Source organism: Dermacentor variabilis, chromosome 6, assembly GCF_050947875.1.
Source record: "Dermacentor variabilis isolate Ectoservices chromosome 6, ASM5094787v1, whole genome shotgun sequence".
Classification (NCBI taxonomy): Eukaryota; Metazoa; Arthropoda; class Arachnida; order Ixodida; family Ixodidae; genus Dermacentor; species Dermacentor variabilis.
The window spans coordinates 97,312,782-97,325,293 of record NC_134573.1 but is presented as its reverse complement, the minus strand read 5'-3'; positions in this window follow the sequence as shown (position 1 = coordinate 97,325,293).

Below are 12,512 nucleotides of genomic sequence, written 5' to 3'. Positions count from 1 at the left end.
TCCGCCCACAAAGAAGCTGCCCGCCAGCCGTCAATCATTGTAGGCGATTTCAGTGCACCGCATCAAACCTGGGGGTACAGTACCAGATCTCCCAAAGGCAGTGAATTGTTGTAATTAAGGAATTAGGTAGTAGGTAAATATGGCAACTCATTCAAGATTGGCATCTTACTGTACATAATAGCATAGATACACTGATGAGACTCGGTAGCACTTTCACCATGGATACGACACCTTACCTTACGCTCTTCCGTCGCGCCAAAAATGTAGATTGGCTGCGATTAGACGAGAATCTAGGTAGCGATCATAGTACGCAGGGCCGTACTCCATGTAGGGGTACAGCGCCCCATCTGGGCTGGGTGCCTTTTATTATGTATTTATTTATTTGTTGTTTTTACCACTTCAAGACAAAAGAGATCCGTTATCCTTGTTTGTACCACGGCACCTGTTTTTTTGTTTTGGCTTTTCTCCAGTATCCCACTTTGTGCCCGACTGTATTTTTTACATTGAAAACTGTTTTTACTGTGCACGCCATAAGACCCTGCGTGTGTTATCATGCCCTACCATGTGCGTCTTTGAAAAACTGCCAACTGTTTCCGCGCCTAGAATCTGCATATTTGGCTGTCTATCTTTGGTTGTAGTTTCTTTTTTTTTACTGCCTTGATTGTTATTGGTATACTTCATAGTTCTTGTGCGCAGGTTTGCCATATGTACAATGCCAGCCTATATTTTTTTCTCGTGGTATCTTCTTTCCTGCCCAACCACTTTATCATCGATTTGTCCATTTGTTTTTGTCGAATTGCAAATTTGGGCCGTATGTTTGTACTCTGTTGAGTTACTTTGCACTTTTATTACCGCCCTTACCCACTGCCCTGTCAAGGGGCCTGTAAGGTATCTTAAATAAATAATTAAATACTGTTCAAAATTCTCTTAGTTTCCAACACGAACCTTTTCGTAACACTCAACTCAGTATCACATACTGCGCTAAATTCCAAGAATACAGGGGAGGGAAGATGTCAGGCGACATTCTTGACATAGAACAATGGGTTCAGCAGTTAAAGGATAATGCGCTTAGATATATCCCTCCCCTTTCCGACGAGGCACAGATGGAGGAAATTAACGCGAAACTCCTGTACATCTGGACGGCTACGAGCTGGCTCTTATGAAGACAAGGCTATAATAGGAAGCTGAGACCCGGGTAGCGAAGCTACACCTGGAAATCAAAGGACTGTGCTGAGCAACTGGCTAGACAGCAATGGGCACAAAAGTGCGAAAGCCTTAGTGGGCGACTGAGAAATAAACGGACGTGGCAGCTTTTGAAGCACTTTCTTGATCCAACTGAATCGAAAACAGTGTATGTTTATCAGATCAATAAATAAGTGCACGAGCAAAAAGATGATCTGTCCAGCTTTTTGCAAGAATTACGTGATAAGCACCTCCGATCAAAGACAAAAGCTCCTCACGTAAATTACATAAGATCTTGAAACCCGGAACTGGAAGCCCCGATTACGGAGGCAGAGGTTGCACATGCTATGGTATATCTGAAAACAACGTCTGCATCGGTGTCGGATGAGGTGTCTAATAAAATGCTCCGTAAGCTCGACATGCAAGTGGTTGCTGCACTCACAAAACACTTCTACGAATGCTTACAGACGGGAACCCTCCCCGAGCAATGGCAACCCGCCAGGATCATCTTTATTCCAAAATCAGGCAAACCTATTGACCTTGATAACTTAAGCACCATCTACCTTATGTCATGCCTAGGCAAACCTCTAGAAGACGTTATTCTCAACCGACTAACGGCATCCATGATGGACGCAGGGATCTATCCAACCAAAATGATTGGATTTCTACCCAGGATCTACCCAGCATGTCATGCCCGAACTTCAGAAGGTTATACCTAAACAGAGCCCAGGTCTTCATACCAAATATGTACTCGGACTTCACCTTCGTGGGGCCTTGAGTAACGTTAGCCATGCCGCCATATTGGGGGAACCTAATACACTAGACAATGGAGAGGGTACATTTAAGTACATCTACAACTTCCTCACAGATAGAACGGTCACCATTCACAATGGCGCAGAGCTCTCTAAGGAATTCTACCTGGGCAGCTTTGGACTTCCCCAAGGGTCGGTGCTATCCCCTTCCTCTTTAACGTCGCGACGCTAAGCATCGCGCGCGAACTTCAGGCAATCCCAAATATCCTCACCCTATATGCGGACGACATCACCATATGGACCCGAGGTGGGAGTTCGAATGCCCAGCTGCAGGAATTCCTGCAGAAACCCACTTACAGGCCCTACGAATGCGCATAGCAGCTCAACTTGACGTGCGCTCGAACCAAATCAGAGCTTCCACTATTTCCTGCACGCAAACGAGCCCAAAAACATATGACCCCAGTTCATATTGTTACGCGAACGAAGGATTAGGAATTGGAGAGTATTTACAAAGCATATTTACAAAAGATTACTGCAGCGCTGGCCAGTTCAGCCGACAGCTTGCGATCCAGAGAGCGTTCGTCGTCTTCGTCGGGGCGCCCGCATGCATCGTCCACAAGAAATACGCAATATGCCGGTATAATTATCCCAGGCGGCAGAAGCACCGTCCCTAAGCACCGCATCTAAGTATCGGTAAGGACGGAAGTGTAGTATGGTTCGAGGCTTGCAGCATGCACAACGTCAGTGGAATTCGGGGCAGATGAGGCACTGCTACTGACTGGGGCGATTTCGCACGTAACAGGAGTCATGGCAGGCAGCACTCAATATGGGCCTGTGTAACGAGACCAGCTTTTCTGACAAGCGAACGTGACGAGTCGGAGACCACACGATTACCAGAGATCCACGCAAAAAGTGTACGTCTCTGTGTTGGCGATCGTACACACGCCATTGCTTCTCCTGCGAGGTAAGGAGGCGAGCGCAGGCAATTTCACGTGCTTGGGCTGCCCTGGTTATGGCGTCAAGTGCATACTCGCTGGTCTCTGCTGTGGCGGATGGAAGGGATGGGTCCAGTGGCAATCTATGTCCTCGGCCGAAGAACAGAAACATAGGGGAATAACAGGCAGTGTCGTGACGCGAACAATCATATGCACGTTACATAGGGTAGGCCAAGGTGCCAATCAGTATGGTCGGACAAGACATACATTGCAAGCATGTCTGTTAGGGTACCATTCATAAGCTCTGTGCATGGTAAAACGTAGTCAGCTTGTGCTTGGTCCAGCAGGACTGCAGGATGGTGGCGACGAATTTAGAAACTTTAGAAGAAATGTTAAGTAGTTGGTGTGGAGCGCCATGCTGCAGAATCACGTCGCGTAAAAGGAAATTGGCGGCATCTGTTGGTAGAGTTCTGGTGATGGTATATCTCCAGGCGTAATCTGTTGCCACAGCGACACACTTGTTGCCAGACGTGGATAGAGGGAAAGGGCAAGTAAGTCCAAGCCAACACGAAAGAACGGCTTCCAAGGAATGTCGAGCGGTTGAAGGCACCCGGCCGGGAGCGTCGATGGTGTGTTTGGCGGTGGCATTTCTCACACGCCGCAACGTATTTCTGCACGGAGCGGGCGAAGCCTGGCCAAAAGAGGCGTCGGCGATTCCGGTCCTACGTACTGGAGATGCCAAGGTGACCTGCCGTTGGTAAATTGTGAAGTTCTTGGAGAACAGCTGACCAGTGGTGCTTAGGAAGGACGAGGAGAAGGGCAGGACTTTTGGTGCCAGCATCCCGGAGAACAAACAGGTGAAGGGACGAATCAGAAGACGAAGATTCCAAGCCATCACTGATGGCGCGCAAGGTGGCATCAAGGCGCTGTTCGTCGGCAACGTGTAGCAGCTGAGAAACAGAAAACGAAAGCGTTGTCATTGGTGCCAGGGTCGGTGGGTGGTTCTCCCACAGGATAGTGTGGTAAACAGTCTGCGTCTTGATGTAATAGGCCTGACTTGTACACTACTGCATAGGAATATTCTTGCAGCCAAAGAGCAAAGCGACCACGCCGGCCGGTAGGATCCTTGAGTGAGGAAAGCCAGCAGAGCGTGAGGTGGTTCGTGATTACAGAGAAGTGCATGCCATAGAAGTACGGGCGGAATCTGGAAACTGCTCAGACAAGACCCAGGCATTCACGATCTGTGATTGAATAGTTGCGCCCCGCTACTACGAGGAGGCTGCTAGCGTAGGTGATAACACGATCTTGACCCTGTTCGCGCTGGGATAAGACGGCTCCGATTCCGCGACCAGTGGCATCGGTACGCACCTCTGTAGGAGAGGATGGGTCAAAGAAGGCAAGTATAGGTGGCATGGTGAGAATGTTGGCGAGCTGGGCAAACGCGGCAGCTTTAGCGGGGCCCTACGCAAACGGCACGTCCTTCTTCAGAAGATCAGTAAGCGGTCGGTCAATCGCTGCGAAGTTTCTAACGAAGCGTGAGAAGTAGGAACAGAGTCCTACAAAATTTCAAACGTCTTGAACAGACTAAGGAGCACGAAAAGATGTGACAGCACGAATTTTCTCCTGGTCCGGTTGAATACCGGAACCGTCCACGAGGTGACCAAGCGTTGTAATCTGCCGACGACCGAAGTGACACTTCGATGAATTTAGTTGCAGCCCAGTCTAGTGGAAGACTTGAAGAAGAGCTGATAAGTGCTCAAGTTGTGTCTCAAATGTAGGTGAAAATACGAGAACGTCATCTTGGTAGCAGAGGTATGTTGACCATTTGAACATTTGAACCCTTGAAGCAGAGAGTCAGTCATACGTTGGAACGTTGCTGGGGCGTTGCATAGACCGAATGGCATAACTTTGAATTTATATGGACCACCAGGAGGAAGGAACGCGGTCTGCTCATGGTCCTTTTCATCCACAGAAATTTGCCAATTACCTGACCGAAGATCTGTTGATGAAAAGTATTTGGCAGCGTGGAGACAATCGAGGGCGTCAACAATGCGAGGCAAAGGGTAGATGTCTTTCTTGGTAATGCGGTTTAGGTGACAATAATCACTCAGAAACGCCATGTGCCATCTTTCTTTTTAAAAAGTACCAGTGACGACAGGCAAGGGCTCGACGAAGGTTCGTAATACCTTTGTCAAGCAACTTGTTCACTTCACCTCTTCACTTCACTTTATTACCTTAAAAACCCCATTAGAGGGGTATTACATAAGGAGTGGTTAATAAAATAAACATTAGAAACAGGAGTTTTTTTTTAGATATGGGTGACAACAGCTTTAGTAAAGGCAGATGGGCTTGTGATGGCTGCGATGGCGTGTGGAAGGCCATTCCAGTCCCTTGATGCTCGAATAAAAAATGATGCTTCAAAAGTGTTGGTCCGGGCACGTGCGCGTGCAACTTGAAGCGGATGACCGGTGCGATGAGATATGTATGAAGGGGGCGTGACGTACGGTGGATGATTTAGGGAGCTGAAAAAAAAATGAACGGAAGAGAGAGAGGGTGGCAACCTGTCGACGGAAAGAAAGCGTTTCCAAGCCAGATTCCGCTTTCATCGATGTAAGGTTGATATCGTATGAATATGAAGATTCTGAGCACGAGGTCGCGGGATCGAATCCCGGCCACGGCGGCCGCATTTCGATGGGGGCGAAATGCGAAAACACCCGTGTGCTTAGATTTAGGTGCACGGTAAAGAACCCCAGGTGGTAAAAATTTCCGGAGTCCTCCACTACGGCGTGCCTCATAATCAGAAAGTGGTTTTGGCACGTAAAACCCCAAATATTATTATTATAATATGAAGATTGAATAAACCTAGTAGCACGATTTTGCACAGCCTCAAGCGCACTTGTGATATAAATCTGATGCGGATTCCAGATGGGAGATGCATATTCAAGTTTCGATCTTACAATTGTTTTATAGGCCAACGCTTTTACTTGTTGTGGGGTATGACGCAGATGTCGCCTTAGAAATCCCAGTGATGTTTTAGCAGCTGAGACGATAGTAGCGTGCAAGCACCAGCACAGATCACAAGATAGGATGACACCGAGGTATTTGAATGATTGGACTGATTCTATTGGAACATCAGCAATGGAATAGGTAAATGTGAGGGGGTTACGGCTGCGAGGGAACGACACGAGTTTACATTTGTTAGGATTTAGGTTCATTAGCCAGCGATTACACCATTCTTGTACATAATTGAGATCGCTCTTGATGAGTGTGTGGTCAGATGCGTTAGTAACTTTGCGGTGGATTACACAATCATCTGCAAACATACGAATGTTACATAATACATGCGTTGGTAGATCGTTAATGTAAATTAAAAAAAAGAAGTGGTCCCAAGACGGATCCCTGGGGGACGCCTGATGTTACGGGGAATCTGCTAGAATAATGGGTAATAACAAAAACAAACTGAGAACGGTTAGTTAAGAATGCTTCTATCAACTTCAGTACGTCGGGGTGTACATTTAACCGAGACAATTTTAGCAGCAAACGTTTGAGGAACTGTGTCAAATGCTTTTGCGAAATCCAGGAATTAGGCGTCAGTCTGAAAGTTACTGTTAAGGTTACCATGCAGGTCGTCAATGAAAATTGCCAACTGTGTTTGGCAAGAATAGCCTCTTCGAAATCCGTGCTGGCAAGGGTGAAAAAAACAGATTGAGTCTAAAAAGTTCATACTATGCGAGTATATGACCTGTTCCATGATTTTGCAGGGGACACTAGTTAATGATATAGGACGATAATTTGATGGGTGTCTCTGTTGCCTGATTTGAAGACTGGAACGACTTTGCCTCCCTTCCAGTTGGATCGTAAGATGTCTGTAGAGATTGACTGCAAGAACAACAAAGTTAGGTACGCAGCAGATGCGTGGTTATTATTTTTTAAGAGTTTGGAATTCATATCATCTACAACTGCTGACGATGAAAGCTTGATGTTATCAATAATCGAGGTGATTCCGTCTGCCGAGAATATAATTGACGACATACGTGCAGTTATGTTAGTAGATGTGGGAAGATCTGCAGTTGAAGTCTCATTAGTAAATACAGAGAAAAAGGCTGCGTTAAAAATGTCAGCACACCCGCTGTCGCTGACCCCTTCGCCATGCGCGTTTAACACGCTGATCATGCGCGCCTCCTGAGGGTTTATTATTTGCCAAAATTGACGAGGGCAGTTCGCAAGCATTTTAGGCAGTTTATTGTGGAAAAAGGAGACTTTAGCATTCCGTATAGCCCTCAGATAATTGTCTTCGGCCACAAAATATTTTTCCAAGCAGAGGGGTGTCCGTTTAGTTTGGCTGAGCGGAAGAGAAGTTTCTTTTTGCTGTCAAGTCGCTTATTTGTTTAGTGAACCATGACTTGTTTTGGTTTCCGCGGAACGTTATTCTCGCTATGAACTTATCATTGAGATCACCTAGTTTATTTTTAAATATTGCCCAGTTTTCATTATTAGTGCGCGTAGAACATAACCTCGCGAACGTAGGAAGAAATGCGCTCAGATCACTATTAATTGCATCATAATTGCCTTTATTGTACAGGCGGATTGTTTTGCAGACGAAATGACGTTTTACGGGTTGAAACGAAAATGGGGCATGAATTACTTGATGATCGCTGACTTCAGGTAGATATGCTATTGATGATAAGCTTTCCGGATTGCTGGTTAGGATGAGATCTAAGATGCTAAAAGTGCTCAGTGCAACGCGTGTAGGTTCTGATACAAGTTGGCTTAAATTAAAATTAAGGCAGAAATCCACAAAATCTCTGGCAAGCTCACTGCCCATAGTTATGGGGACCTCATTGCTCCAGTCTACTTGAGAAAAGCTAAAATCACCAAAAAGGAGGACTTCTGCTTGCGGGTGTTGATTACTAAGGTCACTAGAACTGTTATTAAGTTTAAATGAGAAATCTGGAATATTCTGCGCAGGCCTGCAGCAAAAACCTACAATGACAGTATGCGGGGAAGCATGAATAATTAGCAATAATACTTCAAGATCAGAAGTGTTGTTTTTGGCTACGGAGCGAGATAACTGCTGGTGCACAGCAATCAGTACACCGCCTCCCCCCCCCCTCGCATGCCTTTGCGATCCTTTCGATAGACATGAAATTCCGGTAGGTCGGCTAGTACTTCTGTATCTGTTATATCTTCTGTTAGCCACGTTTCGGTTATCACCATTATATTACTGCTGGATGATAAAACAAGGTTGAAAAACGCGTCACATTTGGGAAGGAAACTGCGTGCGTTGGCAAAGATTACAGACAATGATATGCTAGATTTGGGGTTAACAGCGTAGCAGACATTTTTACGACGGGGCAATTGCTATATTATTTCTTTGACAGACTGCGTTTGCTCATCGTAGACGTAGCGCTTATGGCTCATATGCAGTCTTTTTAAACGCAAAGAGAAAGGTAATAATTTGCTTTTTGCGAAACTAATGAGCTGTCTGCGAGCGCTTTGTACGGAACGAGTGAAATCCTCACCAACGCTGAAACTGGTTCCTTTGAACTTGAGGCCGTTAGAAAGAATCAATTCCTTTGTTTTATGGAAGGTTAATTTTGCTATGATAGGACGGTGGCGGTTAGTACCTGTGCGATGACCGAGACGATGTGCGCGCTCAATTTCTTTCGGCGCGATACAAATATTCAAATGATCGTGGCAGTGCTTGATGATAAATTGCTCGGTTTGGGCAAACGCCTCTGATCCACTTGATTCAGGGAAGCCATAAAAAATCAGATAATGGCGTCGTGACTGGTTCTCGGCGTCATCAATACGCGTTTCAAGCCTGCGTACCACGGTGGCCACTTGAGCGGTTGACGATTTCGCGGATTCAAAGTCAGAGTGCAGGGAGACAAGATTTTGATAATGCCCCTCTAGATCAGTCATGCGTTTGCCCATATCTGCAATTGCTTTGTCCGTCGACAATAAATGAACTGTGAGGTCTTGAACCTGACTGATTAATTGCGGCTGTCCAGCAGATAAGTTCTTCAGTTCAGCTAGTAAAGCGTTGGAGTCCGGCCCCGGGTTGCTTTAGATATCGCCCGACATCATCAACAAAGCACGAATTACATGGGAGCACTCAAGAGCGATAAGAAGGCAGCACTGCGGGCTCGGCAGCTGAAGCAGGAAATAATTGCTAGACTTCTTACTAAAAAGACTGTAAGCTTTACCAACCTGCATGACAAGAGTGAATGGTTTAGCGATGTGCGTCTGTGCACAGCCACCGAGCCCACAAGGCGCCACCGGTAGTGCCTGCTCTTTTGTAGTTAACCGTAAGGTTTATGTCGATGACGACGGGTTTGTCCATGCTGCATCGAACACGACTGTCTTTAGTAGTGGTATCATCGAAAACGCAGATCCGCCGCTCTCGACGAAATCCAGGGGCTTGAAGGGTGGTGCAGTTGAAAAACCAGGGGCGCACATCAGGGAGGGGTGACAGGCAATCCTGTCAGTTTCACCTCACCAAGCACGATATTGCAGCGGGGCTGCCAGGGAAGCCATCACTAGGGCTGGAAGCAAAAGGCGCACGAATGCGCGCTGAAACACCTGCATGACAAGAGTGAATGGTTTAGCGATCTGCGGCTGTGCACAGCCACTGAGCCCACAAGGCGCCACCGGTAGTGCCTGCTCTTTTGTAGTTGACCGTAAGGTTTATGTCGATGACGACGGGTTTGTCCATGCTGCATCGAACACGACTGTCTTTAGTAGTGGTATCATCGAAAACGCAGATCCGCCACTCTCGACGAAATCCAGGCGCTTTAAGGGTGGTGCAGTTGAAAAACCAGGGGCGCACATCAGGGAGGGGTGACAGGCAATCCTGTCAGTTTCACCTGACCAAGCACGATATTGCAGCGGGGCTGCCAGGCAAGCCATCACTAGGGCTGGAAGCAAAAGGCGCACGAATGCGCGCTGAAACACCTGCATGACAAGAGTGAATGGTTTAGCGATCTGCGGCTGTGCACAGCCACTGAGCCCACAAGGCGCCACCGGTAGTGCCTGCTCTTTTGTAGTTGACCGTAAGGTTGATGTCGATGACGACGGGTTTGTCCATGCTGCATCGAGCACGACCGTCTTCAGTAGTGGTATCATCGAAAACGCAGATCCGCCGCTCTCGACGGAATCCAGGGGCTTGAAGGGCGGTGCAGTTTAAAAACCAGGGGCGCACATCAGGAAGGGGTGACAGGCAATCCTGTCAGTTTCACCTGACCAAGCACGATATTGCAGCGGGGCTGCCAGGGAAGCCATCACTAGGGCTGGAAGCAAAAGGCGCACGAATGCGCGCTGAAACACCTGCATGACAAGAGTGAATGGTTTAGCGATCTGCGGCTGTGCACAGCCGCCGAGCGTAAGGTTATCTTGAATAACCTTACGCTCTGAAGCAGAAACTCGATATGACCGGTGATACTGACACGGGAAGATAGATAGATAAACTTTATTAAAAGTTAATCAGAAGAATAGCTAATGGTCAGGGCCCCCAGTCCAGGGCTCCACTTGCCTCTTGGCATCTTATCAGCTCTCTGTAACAGCTTGAGCTGGTCGTCGAGGGCCGAGGTGGATAGCAGTGCCTCCCATTGCTCCCTCATGGTGTTCTTGTCGAGGTGTTCTAGGCTGTGTTGTGTGCACTCCCACATTATGTGGTATAGGGTTGGTGTGGCCCCGCACCACGGACATTCGTCCCTGTAGGCTGTGGGGTGTATCCGATATAATATGTGCAGGTTCGTGTAAGTGCACATCTGGAGCCTACGCCAGGCTGCGGCATCCTCTGTCTTTAGATTTCGATGGTGTGGTGGACATGACAAGCGATCCCTCGGTGGTAGTTCACAATGGCTGAATACTCTAGGTTTGAAGCTTGCAGTTTATTGAATACTTAGTGCAGCTACAAGAATATTGGTCTTTACTAAACAAAAAGGGCCCATAATGTAAACACTGTAGGGGGACCTTCTATAAAGTTAAAGAAACACTAATACTACTTGACATCAAAAATGCAGCGAACTGTAACAATACAAAAATGCAAATACAAATGCAAATACATAATGAGAAAAAGAATAATACAATGTCATATATAAAACGATAGGGATAAGGCTTAAGCTGAAGTAAGAAACGAAGCAAACAGTATTAAAAACCACAGAGTTGAAGTTGTGGTTTAAAAGACATGTTTAATAAACGGAGCTATAGGTTAAACATGAAATTGCGAAGCTGATGTTTGAATGACGACATTGAAAAGACACACTTAATGTTAAAACGCAATGAATTCTAAAGTTTGATTAAAACAAATGCTACTCTTTGTGAACTATAGTTAGTTCGTACCTTAGGGAGTATACAATTGTTATTGGAGGAAAAACGCGTAATATTTGAGTTAGTAAGGTGTCGGATAATACATTTGAGAAGGTTATGGTCCTTAACTGCTTAATAAGCCATTGTGCAGACATTAAATTTCATTAGATTGTCCATATTCAGTATGTGCAGTTCCCGATACAGATCTGTACCAAGTGAACGTCGGTTGCTCCAGGTGAGAATGCGAATGGCTTGATTGTGTACATGTTGTAGGGAAGAAAGGTGGCAATGACCTGTTTGACCCTAGGAAGCAATACAATAATTTAGATGACTGTGAATGAATGCATAAAATACGGTGACGAAAGTAGTCAAGTCGAAGTAATATCTAGCTTTTAGCGATACTCTAATACCATGGGAAGTTTTGCGCTGTAGCTCATCAATATGCAAATTAAATTTTAAGCGGGAATCGAATTGGATACCAAGGAAGGAACAATGATGATAGATGAATAGGATGTGTGTTTATAAAGAGGGGCATAACTTGCGCGTTATTTATTGACCTGGAACAAAAAATTAAGAACTCACTTTTCGAGGGATTTATCAAAAGCTTATTTTTAGCATACCATGCACTATTGTGAATAAGTTCAGCATTAAGGGTTGTTGTAATGCTGCTTAGAGAATTACTCGAACATAAGACAATCGTGTTGTCAGAAGTCGTGTCATCAGAAGGGTCCGGGCCTTCTGCAGCCAGCCTGATAAGTGCTCGGTTATGCATGAATCCTCGAGCTGCTCTGTCGGCCTGGACGTTGCCCGTGAAGCCAGTGTGGCCCGTTATCCAGATGATGGTTAGGGTGATGACGCTCTGAGGGTCCTCCTTGAGTATTTCGGCTAGTACTTGTGCAGCAGGTCTTCCAATTCTTCGCTGCAGGAAGTTGCGGCAGGCCTACTGGGAATCCGTGAAGATCGTCAGTAATTTGTTTGCGCGTAGGCCTTCGCGGATGCCTAATGCAATGGCCAGCTATTCAACTTCCGTGCTCGTACAGGGGCGGATCGATGCAGAGGAGGTAACATGGCCTCGGTGGTCGCATACCACGGCCACTGCCCTATTGTTCGTCCCATACATGGTGGCGTCCGTAAAACGGGACGCGGTAATGAACCTGAATATTTTCTCCATGTACTGGGCCCTTGCTCTCGTCCTGCTGGAGTGTAGTTTAGGGTTTCATGTTGCGTAGTACCGCGGCAACGTGATACCTGTCCTTAACGTGACGAGTTATCAAGCAGGTTTCATGGGTTGGGGTTGTTATAGCTTGGAACCCCAAGGTTTGAAGAGCCT